Source organism: Condylostylus longicornis, unplaced genomic scaffold, assembly GCF_029603195.1.
Source record: "Condylostylus longicornis isolate FDR11 unplaced genomic scaffold, ASM2960319v2 ptg000036l, whole genome shotgun sequence".
Lineage (NCBI taxonomy): Eukaryota > Metazoa > Arthropoda > Insecta > Diptera > Dolichopodidae > Condylostylus > Condylostylus longicornis.
The window spans coordinates 1060073-1081006 of record NW_026578005.1 but is presented as its reverse complement, the minus strand read 5'-3'; the positions used below and the strand labels follow the sequence as shown (position 1 = coordinate 1081006).

Genomic DNA, 20934 nt, shown 5'->3' with positions numbered 1-20934 from the left:
TTATGTCAATACATTTATGTATGTTGATCGCTATATTAATTATTCATTTACAAATGTGTGAGCATGTAGGTATCAGATTTAAAATGATCTTGAACTTTTAATTTTTTTTTTATATAGTTATTAATGGTTTTGATATTGGTTTTTTATATTTTTTATATAAATTTTGCTCAATATTTCGATTCGGAAAATATTTCTTTTTATTTGTTTTATTAATACATGTATATATATTACATTACGCACTTTATTATAACTATATACAGTAAGATTGTAGGACAGAAATTAAAAATTATATTGAACGAAATATTTAAAAAGTTCAGGAAATTAAATTAATCAGTCAGTCAATTTATGGATTTAATGAATGACTCTAGTTATTATTTTTTTAAGCTGGACCACCATTCAAATTTTGAATTGAAGCAATTAGAAATTTAAAATTTATTCGGGAAAGTATGTAAAATACGCTATATTTAATCCTGGAAGTTTAATTTCAGAAACATGAAAAGAAACTCTGAAGGAACCAATTTAAAATTCTAAGAAAATCCAAAATTCTGAACATGAAATATTTAGTATTTTTCGCCGTTGTTATAATTAATTTTAGTATTAACACTGGAACTACGAATTGATAAAACTATTTGCGGTTAAGTCAATATTGTTCACCTATCTATGTTTTGATCAACTTTCTTCAGGAGACCCCAGAAAAGTGCTCAATATTAGCCGGATTTTATTTGCAAATGTTTCTTTAGAGCTCTTTTTCGGCAATTCAATTAGTTTTTGATTTTGTGTAGGATATTTGGAAATTACTTTAAAACCGGTAAAAATATAATTATCTATATTTTAGTGAAACCTTTCCTGAACATAAATAAAATAATATTTTACCTTCAATTAATAATGCGAAATTAATTTAACTTAAAATTTCATATAAAATTGCTAAAATAAACTCCATTCGTTTTTTTTTTTGACATTAAATCGAACATCAATTTAAAAAACACATACCCACACACACAGACGTCTCGCAATATGCATACGCATTCTTTAAGTTGATACTCGTATGCATGTATGCGTTATTTGAATGATTTTCTTTTACATATATGAAAGTAGATGTCATTTAAGTAGATGTCATTCAAAAAAGTGTTATACAAAATACATACTCATATTCATACATAATAATATGTCAATTATAATGAAAAATATTAAGTTTTTGTCTACTTTAAAGGAAGACAAACTTTATTTGTTCTGTGTTTTTTTTTTTAGTGTTCTTTTCATCTGATTTATTGGTTTCATAAATTTTCCAATTAAATGAAATTATTAAATATTTTCACAAAAACAAAGTAAATTTCTTTTAAACGAAATTTTATTGAAAAATAAAATGAAAATGGAAAATTTAAATTAAAAATAAAGAAACAATAAAAAAAAATGATTAAGTAACATTTTTGTTATTTTTAAATTTTATAATTAATTTTAGTGAAAAAAAAAATTTCTTTTGTATAACAGTTTGTAAAAAAATATTATTATATATATATAAGAATATTATGAATTCAAATAAGAATACTGTGAATTCATATATAAAGTACAAATTATTGAAAAAGAAAAATTAAATAAAATAAAAATGAAATTGGTGTGTAATTGGTTAAAAAAAATTAACTGAAATGAACAAAGTTATTCATAATTTTGTATTAAAAAAAAAAACGGTTTCACATTAAAAGGATTATAAGAACAAACAAATAAGGATTACTTTTCACAAAAACAAACAAAAGGTAAGGAATTTGAATTTTTCAACAAAATTGTTTTATAATTATTTTTTAATTCAATTGTTTCTTTGAAATTTACGTTTGTATTCAGTCGAAAAGCCTTGCCTTGCTGTTTGTTCTTACATAAATTTTAATTTTTATTTGATAATCAAGAAAAACCTCTGCATAGCTGTTTTCGGACAACAAAAAGATCGAATTCGAATGCATAATAAGATTTATTTTGGGTAATTGTGAACTTTATAGAAATAATTTTTTTTCAAAGTAAAATACTTCATTTCAGTTCATAAGTAAGCGTTGAACGAAAGTTGTAGAACTTGCCTAAAACTTTTCAAAAATATGCTCCAAAACTTTAATAATAAATTATATATTTTAGAACCGTTCTTAAGATATATTTTGGTACCTCTGGAACCTTGCAGATCCCAAAATTTATAAAATTTCTGGCACCAGAGTTGTAAAGATTAACAACGTTCTTTTATACTACATGATATATTGGGTATATTCAGTTAGTTTCTTATAAGACCATAAACTTTGTGGGACTGATTTCCAGAAGTGTCACTGAAATAAAATTTCAAGGAACTTTTCAATCGTGTATTAAATGAAATTTTTTAAAACCGGCGTGCCAAATTTTCTTCCACAGTAGTTATTCTACTAGGGAAACCTATTCCTACTCCGTAACCTAATCTTACCGTAATATATTCTTTGAAATTATATAAAATATTTCAAAATATGTGCTATCTGTATAACTAAAATTCTAGCAATATTTTGCTTTTATGTGAATGGATGTACATGGCATGCTTAGCCACGTTACACGTATAATATACTTTAAAGCTAAAAATGTCGTTGATATTTTAAAATTTCCTTAGACAAGAACTTGTTAGCTTTCATTTTTTAAATTCTTTTCTTAATTTTTATATTTTTGCAAGCTTGTATTTAAAACAAAAAATTTCTATTTCAAATAACTTTTGTTTTTATTATCAGGGAAGCATCATACAAACTGGTAGAATAAGAATAAGTGACGGATCATATAATTCTGTAGAGTATGTACAGTTAGTTTGAGTTCCAGAGTTCTAGTTCGTTATATTTGATTTTGCACTACTCTGAATATAAATTACTACAGTAAATTAAATTTGGCATTATTTAATTTCTAATATTTTAATTTTTTACAACACTCTTCGTTAGAATGCACTAAAAATAATTGCATTTCTTTATTCTGGAACTCATATTTCTAGTTTTTGATTTTTCTGTACATATTTATATAAAATTCAACGTAAAATATATTTGCTTAGTTTTTTTTTTGTAACTCACAATAATAACAAAAATTTATTTGTCTAATTTTAGCAATCTCTTTATATAAGTATGGCCTTGGTTACGAATTAAATGAAGTCAAATAAGCTTTTGTTATCTTATCTTCTATCATAGATACGAAAATTTATAAATGTAATTCAAATAAATAATGAATATTTTTTTGTGTTTTCTTTTCCTCTCAAAACTATAATCCTTCCTGACTTGCATGGTGCATACGTGCATATTACATGCACATACACTATATATATACAAGCATTTGATAATATTGCAAATATATTTTGCAATGTGCACTTAACACGAGTTTTGTATTTTGGGAAATTGAAAATCTGTTATAAGTAAATTTTATTTTGATAATTACAATGCTTTTATATTGTGAAATATTTGTATAAGTGGTTTCATATTATTAGTTGTTTTTTTTTTCCCTCGTTGTTATCAGTGTCACTTGAGTTAGAAGGAAATTTTAGACAATCTAAATTTTTTATTTTTTTTTTATAATAATGTAAATAAACTGATAGAGAACATTTGGTTGCATTGAAATAAAGTTTGCAATATTTGATAAACAAAATTTTTTTGCAATACTTTTTTCTTTAGTAAATTTTTTTAGGTTATTGTAATTTAAAAATAAAAATGGTGGGGGCATTTTAAAATAAAAATTGAAATTTTTTTATTGCAGTATCTCAAATACAGTAAAATATTTTGGGACAAGTTTAAAAATATGCAATATTCCAAAGAATAGCATCATAATTTATTTACCTAATTTAATTTGAAACTCAATTCTTAAATAATGTTGTTATTGCTCAAACATATTGCAGATTGGCCTCAAAGCTGCTGTTATATAGTATTAATATGCAATCCAGCAATTATAATTCATAAGCTGAATTGCATTTTAGTACAGAAACACCGTAGAATTTTGTAGTCAGACACACTTTCATTAAATTCAAATCATGTCTCGTTCTAGTTTTGTTTTTATATTAAAAATATAAACACAGAATTTTTAATTTACTTTTTCCGAATATTAAATTTATTATTTTGAAATTATTTACATAACATTAATATTATATGTATTCTGTATAACTGTATATAATGCACGAATATAATAATATAAGCATAAAAAAAATAAATCAATTGATAAAAATTCAACTGTTGCGGTTTGCGTTAGTAAGTATGTATAATTGTAAAAATTGATAATCGACCTGCTTTCAGTTAAAATGTAAATCGGAAATATGTTTTTACGTTTGACCTAAATTGGGAATGGGAAAATAATTTAAAGGGTTTAAAAAATTAAGGTGTTAAATAATGTATTAAAAAATCTCATAAAAATACAAATATGTGTGTATTGAAAAATTTAACCTATTCATTCCATGTTACCTTATAAATCATTGTAAATTAAAGAATACAAATTATAAGTATTGTAACATGAGTTACTTAAAGAAGAAATTGTTTTCGACTTTGACACTGATAATAGGCTCTGTACCTATTACATATATTTCTGAGCTGTAAGAAAAAATGCAACTATTGAGCTCATCTATTCTTTATTGGGGCTCAATAAAACAAAAAGAAGGTGCAAAATTATGGCAAATTTTTGTAAAATGGTAATTGAAATTTAATTAAAAATCAACATTTTACATAATTAAATGTAGAAAAGTTTACAATTAAAATTTGTTTTCTAATTCAACAAATTAAAAATATTGCATATTTTTAGGATTTCATTACGATTATTTTCGAAAATGCACAACTTCTTTTGATGTAAGTACTTTGCAACTTGTATACAAATACTGAATGGAATTCCAGAAACATTTCATCAGTCCCATTACTTTCAATTCCATTACTCAATTCCAGTTGGGAGAAATTATAGTTTTTTTTTTTTTTGTATAATTTTATAGAAATATTATAGAAATTCAGTAAGAAATAAGATTTTCAAAAAAAAATTTGAATAATTTCTAATTTACCTCAAATATTCGCTTACAATTTTCTTACTAAATATACGATATACTTGTATAAATAGATATAAAGAGTATTTTCAATAAAAATATTTTACTGAAATTAATTTTTATATGTACAAGTTTTAAACAAAACAAATTGACACAAATTAATTTGAGTGAAGATCAAATGCAATTGATTTGTTTTTTGTTTGCCTTAATAATTTAGCATTCTGTTATTGAAACAAATTCAGAACAATTATTATAAGATTGCAAATATTATATTAGTATACAATTTCTAGAAATATCGAAAAATTTAATTTATTGGAACCTTGTCTATAATATTGTAAAAGAGAAACAATTTGAAGACTTTAAAATCAGAGCTATTTTATGATGTAACTTCCAAATTTATGCATATTCAAATTCGCAAATTCAGAAATTTTTTAATTAATGATTTTTTAATAAAATTATGAGTTGAAAATTTAAATTTTAATTGAAGATAAATTTGCTGGATTACTCAATTTGTTAAGATACTCAATGAATATTATTGACCTTGTGGGTAGAGTTCAGTTATACCCGTTGTTATAAGTATTTGAGAACATATTGTAAGTCTATAATATTTTTTAGTTTAGAAAAAAGAAAACGCTTTTTTAGAATTATTAAACAATTTATCTTCCTTATTTTATTTTTATTGTTATTTTTATTTTTTAATTTATTTGTGATACTGAAAAGCTTTTATTCGCAACTTTTTCATTTTTTATTTAAAAATTTTTTTCGTATTTTTGTTTTCATATTTATTTTGTTGTTTTCAAGTCTATCTTAAAATTTTGCGACATAGAAACAACAAAACTGTTGTGCACAATAAAAGAAAAAAAAATCGAAAAACAGAACAACAAAAAAAAAAACCAAAAGTTGCTCGCCTTGCATTTTTGTTTGTCGTTTGAAAATTTGCATTTAGATTTGGCCATGGTGGAAAATCCGACAAAAAAAAATTTTTTTTTTCTTATTTACTTTTTCTTTTTCGTTATTTTAAATATTATTCTATTTCTTTACGTACACTTAGAAAATATTTTCAATTTTGGTTTTTTTTTTCGTTTCTATTATGAAAGCGTTTCATTTCATTTTTTTTTTTTTCGTTGAATTTATTTGATATAAAAATAAACAAATAAATTAAATAAACTTGTCAGATGATATGATAACGTAATAATGTGTTTGTATTTTAGAATTTATTTAAATTTTTTAAGTTGAATTCATTTCTGGTTAGAAATAAATAAAAAAAAAAGAGTAGAGAGAGAAAAGAATAAGAAAAATTAAAGAATAGGAAAAGAAAATGGCGGAAATTGTTTGATTAGTTTTAGAAATTTTTTTTTTTTGTAAAAATCTTAACAAAATTTAATTCGCATCCTCCTACTGAAATGCTACTGACAAAATCAAGTGATGTCACAATAATAATTTGAGAATTTTGTTTTGTTTTTTTTTTTAAATTATCTAGAGAATTGAATATTTTTTTTTTTAGATGGAATTCATAATTTTTCCATTGACCATGGGGCATAATTTTGTTTTTGTTTTTTGATTTTTGTTTCATTGAAAATACAATTAATTTCTGATTGCAATTTTAATATTTCGTGCTTGCTATTTACTTACAAAAATATTAATAAGAATTTGCAAAATTATAGAAGAATTAATATAAATGTAGGAATAAGGCTGGTTATATCTAGCTGGTCGCAAAACTGAAATTATTTTTTGAACAAAATTTATGCTTTATATTCTGAACTATTCCGACTGAAATTCTCATTATACCCGTACGAACGTATGTTCGAAGGGTATACTAAATTTGCCTTACCGTTTGTAACGCTAAGAAATAACGGTGTTAGATATAGACTCAAGTGTATGTTTTTGATCAGCGTCAAATTCTGAGTTGATTTAGCTTTGTCTGTCCGTCCGTCCGTCCGTCCGTCCGTCCGTCCGTCCGTCCGTCCGTCCGAACGATAACTCAAAAACTAATTAAGCTAAGTTCACCAAATTTTCACAAATGATTTATTGTAGTAAGTGCCAGAACCCTATTTAAATTGGACATGCTCGGGGTACCGGTTCGGGTAGCTGCCATACAACTTCAAAATTTATTTGGCTATATCTCAGAAACTATAAAAGTTGTGGTATTGAAATTTCACACAAACGAATATATTAATAGGGCCAACGTGTCTGATAAAAGTCGTTGAAATTACTTAGCTCCTTCTGGTACCTGCCATACAACTTCAAAAATTATTTGGCTATATTTCAGAAACTATTAAAGCTATGGTATTGAAATTTCACACAAACGAATATATTAGTAGGGCCAATGTGTCACATGAAAGTCGTTGACATTACTTGGCTCCTTCTGGTACCTGCCATACAACTTCAAAAGTTATTTGACTATATTTCAGAAACTATTAAAGCTATGGTATTGAAATTTCACACAAACGAATATATTAGTAGGGCCAATGTGTCTCATAAAAGTCGTTGAAATTACTTGGCTCCTTCTGGTACCTGCCATACAAAAGTTATTTGACTATATCTCAGAAACTATAAAAGCTGTGATATTGAGATTTCACACAAGTGAATATATTAGTAGGGCCGATGTGCTTGATAAAATTCGCTAAAATTTCTTGGCTCTTTCTGGTAGCTGCCATACAACATCAATAGTAGTTTGGCACAACCAGTATTTTGAATAACACATAGTACTGAAATTATGCATAAATTAATATGGTAATACGGCAACTTAAAGTCATAGTCTGCCCCATAGTTAGTTATGGCACATTAGTTATTCGCACATAGGATAACAAATTCGTACGGGTATCACAGAGTTGACAAGGTCAACTCTATTTTTTTTCTCGTTTTACTCTAATTTTATTTAAGATATTTTCAAAAGTTAAGAAGAATATTATAATTGCTTAATAGTTTAATATTCAAATAATATGTAGCATTAATAGAGTTAAAAATTTCAGTCAATTTTCAGTCATAATATAAACAAATAATTTTCAATATTCCTTGTGATGTTCATACAAATTTGAAAATTAATTTTGGAATATATTTTTAACAACATTTTTAAAAACAAGATTTCATTTGGATTAAAGCAGGTAGCAAACCTAACTCCACGGCAGAAAAAGGCAACCCACAGAAAGGCAGCGGCCGCATAAAGTCACTCCTTGATCTGTTCTACGTCAACCCATGGGTGCCAAGCACTCAATTGGAACAAGCTCACTCTCAGGCCAAAACCCGAATTCGTCCTGGACCCGTCCGTGTACCACACGCTCGAACTCGACTCAAGTGTCGGACTGCACTGATACCTCGTCCATCGATCAGGAACCAGAATTGTGCACCGGAATTGAAATTGTACAGTGACAGACAGGAATTCGATATGGTTATTTACAGAATCGGATGGCACTCAATGAAGTCTCTGTGAGTCCTATGGGCCAACTTTTGCCCTGTCTCGTCTTCACCAAAAAGAAGTCGGTAAATCGTTAATTTTGTTTCATTATGTGGGGGTGCAGTGGTGGCAAACCAATCATAACCTCCAACGCAGCAGTAGACAGTAACCGGGGTAATATAAACGACATCACACTATTTTATTAACTTTGCGCCATCTCCCCCGAGGTTTTTTTTTCTTTGGTAAGATCTGTTAATTGAAATCATAAAAATATTAGGCGCATTTCGGGTTGCTGATCAAATTTAGCAAAGTTTCTATTGGAATAACTTAAATATACCGAAAACGAATAAAATTTGCTTATAAAATAACAGTAAATTAAAATTATCTAGCAATAAATTATATTGCGCTCAAGCCCAAAAAAAAATTATAAAAACAAAAAGTACTTGACATTGTTCTACGTTTAGATTATTCGGATTCTGATTGTATTATTGAAATTTTTTTTTATTACTCGTTTATTTCACAAAGAATTGGTTAGGGTTACATGACTAATTCAAAAAAAAATTTTTTCAGATATTGAACAATTTTGTTTTTGTTTTGCTTTTATTGTTATTACACAATTATAAATTTTCGTTTTTTTTTTTTTTATTTTATATTCAACGAAATCGGGAAAACTTAAAAATGCAAATTTATTTTTTTTGTTTTTCTCTCACTACCATTTAATTGCATGTTAACGGAATATAATGTAATAACAACACTATACAGCTTGAATACTCGTATATGGCAATGACTTTGTTTTGAGCTAAAGCTCTTTATTACAGATAAATTTTTAGAAAAGCATACAGAACAATTAAAATGAAATAAATTCTATGTATACGTGTGTCGCGTGTGTGTATATTAATAATATTAAATTTTGAAAATCAGTGCAAAAAGGGAAACAAAATTAAATAATAACAAATTTCAAATGTTAGGGTGAGTAATCAAAATTTTTCTTAAAATTATTTAAATTGGTCGTGAAGTCTCATGTGTTATTTAAAAAAAAATAATAACAATAATATTAATTGGGAATTTGATAATTCAAAAATTTCAAAAATATTCAATAAAATATAATTGCTTTATTATTAATAATAAAACCTGTTTTGAAATAAATTTAGTTTTTAGAGAAATTAAGCATTACAAATGATTCAATCAATAACATCGAAATCAAAAGCTTATTAGATTTATTCTGAAAAAAATTCTATATGAGAAGAAATTTCCATGGAAATGTTGAAAGCGGAACAAAATAGCATTTAAAAGAGTGTATGTGCCCTTACTATAAATTGTATTAGTCATTGTTCATATTACAATTATTAAAATGAACAGTGAAACTATAATCTTCTTTAATATTATTACTTGCTTTTATAAAAGATACAATTATTAACCAAATTACTGGATATTTTTGATTCTGTTCAACATGATCTCTAACAGAATAGGCCGGGAAGCAGGGTCAATAGAGCGAAGCGGCTTCGGTAGAAATTGCTTTAGTGTTTTACTGAAAATTATTAATTTTAGAAGATTAGAATTCTAAATTTGTGTTAGAATTTTCTTTTAATAGAATTTATAGTAGCCCCTTACCGTATGCAAATTTTTACAAATATACATAAAACTTTGTCATTAAATTTATTGTGCATATTATTTAAGAATTTTTTTTTAATATTCAATTCAGTGTTATGCTGAGCTTTCAATTTCTAATATGCAACAATATTGAAGGTATTTTTATAAAATTGCTGCTGCTTCAAATTTTCAAAAAGAAGATTTATTTGAAGTTGCAACAGATTGGAGTAAAACATTTAAAAAATCACATCAGCAGCTATAATATTTCATATTAATTGTAATCAAAACATTTGGTGAAAACTATCCAAATTATGCCTAGATTGAAAATAATTTATTTAAACTCTACTTACACCCAATCAAATCTTAGTGAAAAATTATTTAATTTATATTTTTTAATTAAAAAATTTAATTTTTATTAAAACTTATAGTTACGTAACAATTATTATTATAATCTTGAATTAATTATAAATCAAAATATATAAGGAAATGAAATTTATAATCTAAATTGCATACTAACTTAGTTATATACATAATTATTTATATACTCAGTATGTATACATGCACATATATTATGATTTAATTTTAGAGATAACCAAATAATTTATTTGTTTATATTTTTTTTGTGCATTATGTCCTATAATCTAATTGCATTTGTATTTTTCCACGAATACACTGTGCTCGAGATATCATTTTTCTATTGGCTTTCTAGGTTATTTTTTTATGCATTTTTTTTTGTGAATTTTTTGAGTACTTTATACTTGACATTTTCAGAGTACATTTTATTGCAATTATGAGTAATATTGTAAAAATATTGCAATAAATTTATTAAATAAAATTAAAATCATAAAAATATTTTCAATTTTCAAATGAATTTGAGAGACAACTATTATTAAATTTGATTGTAAAGTATGAAAATTTGACAAAGAATTTAAAAAAAGTTAAATAAATTTTTTAATAACATGGAAATTTTGCTAACTAAAATAATTTACAATTCAAGTATTGCGTAGAACATTTTAGGCGTAGCTGTCGCTAGTTGGTTTGTAAATTGCATTTTGAGCTAGAAGAATTTGTTACTCTTCTAATTCTAAGTATATATATACTTGCGTATTATAATCCTATAGTAATTTTAAGTTCAAATATGGAATGCAAATAATAAAATTTTGTTGGAACAAAAAAAAAAATGAAACGAAATTCATATTGAAATATTTTTTCATATTTTTTGACCTAAAATAGTTTTACCATTTTCTTTCGAACCATATACGAGTATAGGTAATTGTATTACAAATCATTTGAAATAAAACAAAACGAATCCAAAATTAAACTAAAAATGGTTATTGAATAAAAAAAAAAATTGTTATATTTTCTGTAAAAGTGCTTCAGTTACGTAAATTTCAAAAAAATAAGAATTATTATTATTTTTGTTTTCAAATAGAAAACAGATGAAAAAATTGGACAATGCCATATGAACGCGTGTACATTTCTATATTTATAGTTAAATACATAAGAGTTAAGGTGAAAATTTGAATTGCATGTGCCTAAACTTTTATTTTGTTTTTTGTAAAAAAATTTGAACGCATTTTTGAATTATTTATTAAATTGGATTTATAAACCTAACGTAAAAATGTGCTTATAATATAAACGTGTGTAGGTATGTATGTAGTTGCTTAATATTTTGGAATTTTAAAGAGTAATATAAAATAAATAATATAAAATTAATAATTGTGAATTTTCTGAAACTGTTTTGGATTTTTTTATATTCTTTTAAGTACTTGGGCTCATTTTATTCAATTGTAAGTGGAAAATTATTTCAGCGACAAGTTTTGCATTTTTAATTCTAATTTGCTTGATAGCAGGCAATATTTTAGTTAAGAATTTTAATTTGAATTTAAAGTGCAATTATATGCAACTTTAGGTAATTTAGTGTAGCTGTTAAAAGTTGGAAAAATAAATGGTTATTAATTTCGCTCTCTCTTTGTATGACAAAATGGCTGCTAAAAGCCACCGTTATCCTGAACCCGTGTTTTTCTTGAAATTGTTATATTTGTGTTTTTAAAAGCTTTTTAAACTATAACCGCTAATGAAGATTTTAAAAAAAGCATTTTAATTTATTTAAGAGAAAAGTTCAGGTTCACAGACCGTAGGTTTCACGCAAATTTATCAATTATGGTCCTTTTCTTATTTTGAAATTAAATTATTTTATTTTGGTTGTATAATAGTTGATGTTGAAGATTTTATGATGAAAATTTAATTTGTTTAAGCCTTAATGTCATCCTGCAAAATATATACTAAAATATTTTTCGATGGAATAAAATCAGTACTTTAATTAAGTCTTGTAGGAGCATTTAATTATACACAAACATTAGGATCAATTTTAACAAATAATTCATGCCATTAATATTTTCAATTCTAGAATGCTATAATATTGATTTCAAGCTTTAATTCAGAAATTATATGTATATCTAAACTGAATTCAATAAATCCTACCTCACCAGAATATGATTTAAAATTGAAATTAATTTTTTACATAGTAAGGGTAGTTAAGCATTTTTAATATTTTTATATACGAACGTATATAAAAACCACAATACTTTAAACTTAAATGTACCAACGTATGTATATATGCATGTAAAACCATATTTTTCAAAAAGGCAAATTAAACCTTATAACTGTTATTAACTTTTTTGTTTTTAATTTAAAAAAATATGCACCACCTTAAATGCACGATTAAAAATTTAAAAAAAAAAAAAAAAACAAATTTTTTTGTTTACAATATTTTGTATGAGTGTTATATAATAGAATATATAGCAGTATAACAAATTTTATTATAAACATTTTCTATTTAATTTCACCTTTGAAATTTTGAACTTTTCCCTTTTATTTATTAATATTATATTTGTTATAGTTGTTGTTGTTTTTATTTTTCCTTCCTAATGTCCTTCTATTAAAGACAACCAATAAAAATAATGACACGTACCAAATTTTATGCATTATTTATATTTGCTATTATATACGTACATGCATACCCATACATACATAATTTAATATTCTAATACAATATTTTCTTATATTTATTTAGCCATACATATAATATGTACATATATTTGTGTATAATATATATGTATGTGTATATAAGCATTTTGTTATATGTGCACACCTCTATTAAAACCGACATTCATAAAATTGCTGACACATTTAATTGACCCTCACTCGAACTAATTTAAAATACAAAAAAAAAATTAAAAAAAAAAATTTTATTTAATTTTTTGTTTTTTAGAAAAAGCTTGAAGTTTTAGGGGTTTATTGTTCTTGTGATTGTTTGTCATAATGTGCATAGTAAATTGTTATAAAATTTTTTAATAAAATTCTAATATTATATTTTGTTCTTGTTTTTGCTTTTTTTTTTCAATAAAATGCAATGCATATTGTAATTTGTGTGTATGTGCATATGTGTGTGTATAGCAACTACTCATATCAATATTTTTTTATGTAATATTCTAAATCACTTCCTAGCTCAATCGTTTCTCGGTTTTCCTCAATTTATAAATTTATAAATATGTAAAAATAAAAAAAAAAACAAAAAAAAAAATAACAATTAAAGACAAAGCCAGTATATTTGTTTTTGTTGTTTGTATACCAAAATGGATTTTCATAAGTTTTTCGCTAAACGAAAAAAAAAAAACAAAAACAAAAAAATTAAATTAAATAAATAAATTTTTTTTTATTTTCCAAACTTGAACGCAAATAAAAAAATTTTAAAAGCACTCAGTACTCTAGTTTTTTTTTTTAATATTTTTTTTTTCTTTGCGTTTTATTGTACGTTTTAATTTTTTTTTTCGTTTTTTAGTGCAGTAATCAAAAATGCAAACAAAAACAATCTGTTGTACATTATCGAATTCAGACTATGGGCAATCAATATTTTGTTGAAAAATTAAAATTTTTCTTAATTATTAAAAAATTTTTGAATATTTTGACATATTTTGTAATAAGAAAATTTTGTTGGGAAAAATACGGGTTGGGTAGAATAAAGAACTTTTAAGCAACAGCGAGCCAAGCCAATTTCAGCTGTATTCGCTAGGGCTCAAATACATCTACATATATGGGTTTGCTCGCTATTACCTCTATTTGCCCAAAATATTTCAAGAAGAACCTGAAAAAAGTTGACAAAATTGTATTGAAGCGCCTTGCAAATTAATTTTTAGAAATCGGTTCTGTCAAGCCTCAGTCTCTAAAGAAAGTTGTGAGGAACCTTAAGGAAAGTTAAAAAAAAATTGGAAAAAAACAAATATGGTATTTATGACGTATTATGGTTCAATAATTTACCAATTTTACTACAGCAATTTTGATTTTGAACAAAGAAAAAAATCAATCAATTGAACGTGCCCGCCTTTCTATTACTAAACATTTTCAAAGCAAGTGTTTGTTCTTAAATCGATTTTCATAAAAGAGCACGAGATAATAAGAAAACACAAAACACTTGTAAGTTTTCTCGAATGAGATTACCCGCCAAAAAACAAACACGAAAAATAAAGTGCAATAAGAAAATAAAAAAAAAAAATTTTTTTTTTTATTTTTTTTGACGAATCAAAAGTGCATTTATGGTCGGAGATAATTTTTTTTTTTCGTTATTTTTATTTCATTTTAGATTTTTTTTTTTTCATTTTTTGTTTATTTGGAATGGTATCACAATGTGGCGGCCGCCGCCACTGACATTATTTGGCTATGCGTTGCAATTGCAATCGCAAATATTGCAATTGTAGCAAGTAACGTAAAAATAAAAAAAAAATGGAAAAGGGTAAGAAGGCGAAAGAAGGGAAGAGATAGACAGAGACAGAGAGGGAAAAAAATGAGTAAAAGAGAAAAAAAAGAAAAACAAAAAAAAAAATCATCCGATAATAATTTTTTTGTAAGTTTTTGTTTTTTTTTTTTTTGTGTTTTTTTTTTTGTGTATCGCTGTTGTCATCGTCATCATTGCTGTTCATCGTATCGTCGTCGTTTATTTGTTGTACTTTTTGAATGTTCACTATTCAACAGTAATTGTCGTATGTGAATAGCATGTTAGTGTTCTTTCTCCTCCCTCTCTTTTTGGATGACTATAAATTGTCATCATCAGAATTCGTTTATTGTATTCATTGCCTAAATGTTGTATCACTGTTGACTGATTTTGGCTTTTCTTTTTTATTTCTGTTGCATTGTTATTTTTGTATTTTTTTTTTGTATAGTTCTGTTTTTTTCGAGGCTGATATTTTTTTTATTGCACTTTATATTTTGCTATCATTTTAACAATTTTTTGAATGTTTTATATTTTATTTTCGTTTTTTTAAAAATTTTTGCTTGCTTTTTTATTGTTCGGCATTTATGACGATGATTTAGTAAATTAACATAAAAAGGCTAATCATTTTAAAGATACCAGATGTATTTTATTGGATTTTTTTTTTAAGAATTGAAATTATTGTAAATCGCAATAAAATAAGTTAATAAAAATTATTTTAATATTTGATGAGCTTTTGGAGGTTGGAGTAATAACCACTAAATATAATTAAAAAAGAAAAAGGAGGAATAAATATTAATCTTGCATTAAAATTTCCTAAATGTGTATAGGAAGTATAGTTAAAATAAATTTGTATTCCAAATTTTTAGAACAGATTCAGATTTTTTTAGAAAATGTTCAGTAAAATTCATATTTAGTTTATTTTATGGGAACTAAGGTTGTTTCGTTAAACTGGCCAATTTTATTAATAGTTTAAAAAGTTGACCAACGTTATAGAAAACTTGATCGATAACAAATTATATTGGTCTACATTGTACGTTCTTCATGATATGGAGACAAAATTGTTTGTGTTCGAGAAATTAGTCGGTTGGAATTCATGCAATTAGTTCACAAAATAGCTAAATTACAATTTCTTAATTCATGAATTTTTATAATCTTGAGTAAAATTAAAATATAAATTTCTTTGATTGCATACCTTTAGGAATATTATATTTATTAAAGATTTATGTAAAGAAATGGTTCTTTATAAATTGAAATTTTACATGCTAACAGTTAGTTTTTCTAGACTCAAACATCAACATATTTTTAGGCTTTAAGATGGATGCCCTTTAAATTTGGAATTAAATTTTTATAAATTAAATTGATTGATTTTTTTTTATGAAACTAGTCTAGACTATCTGGTAATCTTATTCACTTTAAATTTTAATTGTTCTGACGTCCTATCTATTTGTTCAAGCAAAATTTTTATTTAACAAAAAAAAAAAAAAAATTGTGCAAAAATAGCTTGACATTTTTCTTTTGTTATATTGCAATTTTTTTTCAACTATTTTTTTTTGTCTTGCTTTTTTGCTTTTTGACTAATATTTTAGATTTTGTTCTAAATTCTGTTAATATTTAGCTGAATAAACACTGAATAGAAGTGCATAGTAAAATTTTTCAAGCAAATCTTTCTATTTGTTATTTTTGTTGGCTTTATTTTATATTTTGGCTTTTTTCTAAAATTTTGAATTGTACAAATAAAAAAAATTTTTTTTTGTTTGTCAAATTTAAGAGGGCATAATGTGTGCATCAAAAATTCATCCTATTTATAAGTTAAGTTTTTATCATAATTTTTTATTGCTTTTTAAGCTGTAAATATTTTTTATATATTGGTTGCGTATTATTGCAGTTTAATATGCAAAGTTATAAATAATAATGTAATAATGTATAACAGATTGTTAGCGCAAATAGTTGTAGATGAAATAATGAGTTATGAAAATGGAAAAATAAACTGAAGATAATTGTGATATTTGAAATTTAAAATTTAATATACGTGGAAGGAATTACTTAAGTTTTTTTATAAATTTTTAGGCAGTGTTGATTTTGATATGGAAGGGGCTGCAATAAGTTTTATATTTACTCTGAACAGATTTTTCAATGAAAAAAAATAAGTTTAACATTTAAGATCAAGACGCATTTCAAAATTTGATTAATTTATTCTTAATTAATTAATTATTTAAATTCGATATTAATTGCATACAATACCCTGATTTTATATGAACGATTTTTAAAATTTTGAATTCTCATTTAAATTGGTATTATATCGTGTAATATTGAGTTGAACATAAAATTATTTGTTCTAAATTCCGTATTATTCCGATTGATTATTCCCATAAAATTATGGAAGTCCATACTATTCCCATTGGAAAACAGATAAAATTTGATGTGTTTAAAGTTGCTATTGATTGGAATTTTCATACAAATTTCGGAGTTATTTTTGACTAATTTTCTGAGCTTGATATGTAGATGAGTATACGATATTAATTTAGACAACAATTTGTTTCTATAAATTAGTAAATTTGAACCGAACTATCTCTAGTTCGGTTGTTCTGAGGAACAGGAACTGAATCTTTACTACGGACCTATTTTCACGTTTTTGAATATATTTATGAAAATAGCGAGCGTATTTTTCTGAAATTTCATATATATTTGTTTGACAGAATGAGAAACCATCTAACTTTTGAAAGAAATCAAGTGTCAGCAACTTATTATGGGAAAAAATTTACATTTTTGAGAAATAATCAACAGATTCCTTTGAAATTTACCATATTTCAGTGTTTTAAGACAATAAACTTGTTCAAGTTTTGGGAAAACCAGGGCTTGCAGATCGAATTAAGGAAGTATAGAACTAATTGACGGATTTGCTATCGCCGGTAACTGACTAACTTTCAGGGAATTCAGATGGCGTAAAGGGAAAGTTTTCCTAGGAGCCAAAATCACATTTTTCTAGGTATGTTAACTAAAAGCTTACTAGCGTCCGTAAAATTTGAAAGAACTGTTTAAACAGCATTTTCATGAACGCATGCAGAATTTTTGCTAAATTAAACAATAAATATTGCGGTTGGTTATGTTCTGACTATATTTTTATTTTAACTACATTGCGCTTTCGTACTCAACTAGCATTGCTCAAATTTTACCGATATTGTAATTATTATGAGTCTATGCTTACAAAATTTAGTTTTCATTTATAATTTCATTAATGAACTAAGGAGTTATCAACTTCTTTCATAAATTTCTTTTATCACATAGTTAAATTTTCGTCATATTTTATTGGTGTTTGTTGATTTTTTTTAATGATGTCTATATAGGGTTTCTAATCCAAATATACCAACTGTATTTACATTATAATATGATATGTACGTCAGTATGTAGTAGTATTATAAAATTTTTTTTTTAGAATTTTCTAGTTTTTTTTTTTATATTTTTTCGTTGATATGCAACTGAACTTTTTTTTTATATATTTAGAGGATAATTATGACGCTAATATATTCGATGATTTTTTTTCTGTTTTTGTTATTATTATAGTTTTTGTTTTTATTTAAACTTGTTCACCAAAGCTATTATTATTATTCTTTAAAAAAAAAAAATAAAAAAATAATATTCATAAAAAACAAGTTAGTTCGGTTGGAAAATTAGAATTTTGTAATTTTTACTGTTTTTTTTTTGTTTTTTAGCTTAACATTGACTTTTAACAAGATTAAATGATTGAAAAATTACAAAAACAAAACAAAAAAAATAGCAAGAAGAAAAATTTATAAAGCAAAATTGGTGATGATTTGAATTTCAATTAAAAAAATAATTTTTTTTTTCCTATTTTTTTTTTTAATAAATTTTTAATATTACCAATATGTGCCCCTCATAGACGATTTTTCTTTCTTTTTTTATTTTTATAATTTTTGCATATTTTATGTATAAAAATTTATGTGTATTTTAATAATATAAGGTTGCATATTTACATATATTTTGTAGGTATATACTCAGGTATAAAGTTAGAAGAGTTTTTTTTTTAAAAACTTGTCTTTTTATTAAAAAAAAAAAAATTATTTATAAATTGTCGATTTCCTGAATAAAAGTAATGTTATTAATAACAATTAAGTAAATTTTAATTATTAAATTATATATAGAGAATATAGAGATTATACAAGTACCTATAGTAGAAAGAATTATTTTTAAACAATTTTAATTTTTGCATAAAATATTTACAAATTTTATGTACTTAGCGTATTATAAATTGCATGCGTATAACAATAATTTTTGTGTTATAATAGTAAGGATTCATTATCATTACGATTATGATAATAAGACGACTACAAAATATAATACATTTAAAACACACACAGAAACAATTCTTCTCTTAAGATATCCTTTACAGTAGAGCATGGAAACGTAGTTGAAATGAGTTTTATTAATAATTATTATTAATTGTAGAAATACATTTTATTAAGAGCATAAAAAATCCGGACTATAATTAAGTTTTTAACACAACTAAGAATCCCTAAATTATTAAAAAAAAAAAACAATTTTGTTTTCTAACATTTTTTGGTTCCTTCAATTATTTTCAATGATTTTATTGTTGCGAATCCGCCAATGGTGCAGTAGTATTTGCACCCGTCCTTTAACCGAAAGATAGCGGGTATACATATATTCAATATCATATAGCTTAATATACATTACATATAAAATAAAACATTAATATTAACTAACTACCATACTTTCATAATGTCTTATATTAAATATACCAGGAACAATAAAATATCAATAACCTAAAATATTTATTATAAAGGAAAAACTACAATAATCACCACTCACTTAGTTAAGAATCCAATGACGGTAGAAACTTATTTTACGAAGATATTTACGATATCACACACCAACCATATACTTCTCTTAGAGCTGAAGAGTGAAGAAAAACAAACCAAAATTATTAATGGGGTAGGCTCATCATGAATTTGGAAAAATTCTGAAATATTATCATATTTTGTCACCGAAAAAAAATATAACTGACACATTTAAAATTATGGCTTATTTTGAACAAAGACAGCCAAATATTTTTTGCTTTTAGACACCCTGTGCTTTTAAAGAGACCTGTTATTGTTGGTTGTCTTGTCTTTGATAACAAAAACATTGAAAAATTTCGAAAATATTTTGTGAGCAAGTGAATATATTTGTAAGAAATAATTTAGAATAAGACTAATTGTTTCAACGTAAAATCGTATTTAGGTTTTTGGTATAGAATATTAAGTTTATGTATGTAGTTGCATCTACATCGCACATTCACGTAGCTCTTCGCTTACTTCGAAACATTTAAACGCTATGGATTAAATCATTATTCCAGTTAAAATTGTCGAAAATCTCAAGATCAAAATTTTACAAAGCACGAGATATCAAAAGCACTTGGCATTTTTAGTTACCTATTATCTATATATATCCTTGTTTGTCAGAATTAATCTCATCTGAATTTAAATAATAAGAATGCATTTAAATAAAATTTAAATGCATTCTTAAACGATTTCATACATGTTATACATGTAAAGTATAAAAACCAGTTTAGAACACCCATTAAATTTAATAACTATTTATTTAATGGGTGTTTTAAATGTATTTAACAATATAGGTTATTAATTACGTTGTTGGTATATTTTTTATAATTATTATTGTTATAATAAATTACTTTCAATTAGATTTAACAAAATACCAAGTTTATATAATAAGTTTTTTAAAAACAACAAATTACACATACACATATATTACATATTTGTTTATATATTAAGCTTTGAGAATTAAGAGGGGCTGATATTCAAAAACAATTTAATTTCATTTTGAAATTAAATTATTAAAGTATGCTGTGTATAATTTTTTCTTAATCTAAGAATTATTGGGGGCGTAAATTTTAATAAAATCTTAAAAGAGAACCAAAAGTATTTAAGCACGTTTTTCTTTTGTTCAAATTAAGATATTTAATTTTCAAATTTACTTAGCAATAATTCGAGTATTTTATAACTGTTATATTATTATACAAGATTTATAATTTTCTCAAATTTTACTATGTTTTTGTTTTTATTAAAATCCTTGAAAGTTAATATCAGAATTCTAATTCACCTTAAAATGTTTTTAGCTGTACTAATTTTCCGATATTTTATAAAAATACAATGTTAATGGCAT

At 24.5% G+C, this 20934-nt stretch overlaps 1 long non-coding RNA gene across 1 annotated transcript in view; it reads left to right on the top strand.

Annotated features, from left to right (window-relative positions):
- The first annotated feature begins 1649 nt into the window (after positions 1 to 1649).
- The window catches only part of LOC129608796 (uncharacterized), a 65665-nt gene continuing 46380 nt past the window's right edge, over positions 1650 to 20934 (top strand). The window contains exon 1 of the long non-coding RNA XR_008696910.1: positions 1650 to 1751. This is a non-coding gene — a long non-coding RNA (uncharacterized LOC129608796). The remainder of the gene's footprint in view (positions 1752 to 20934) is intronic.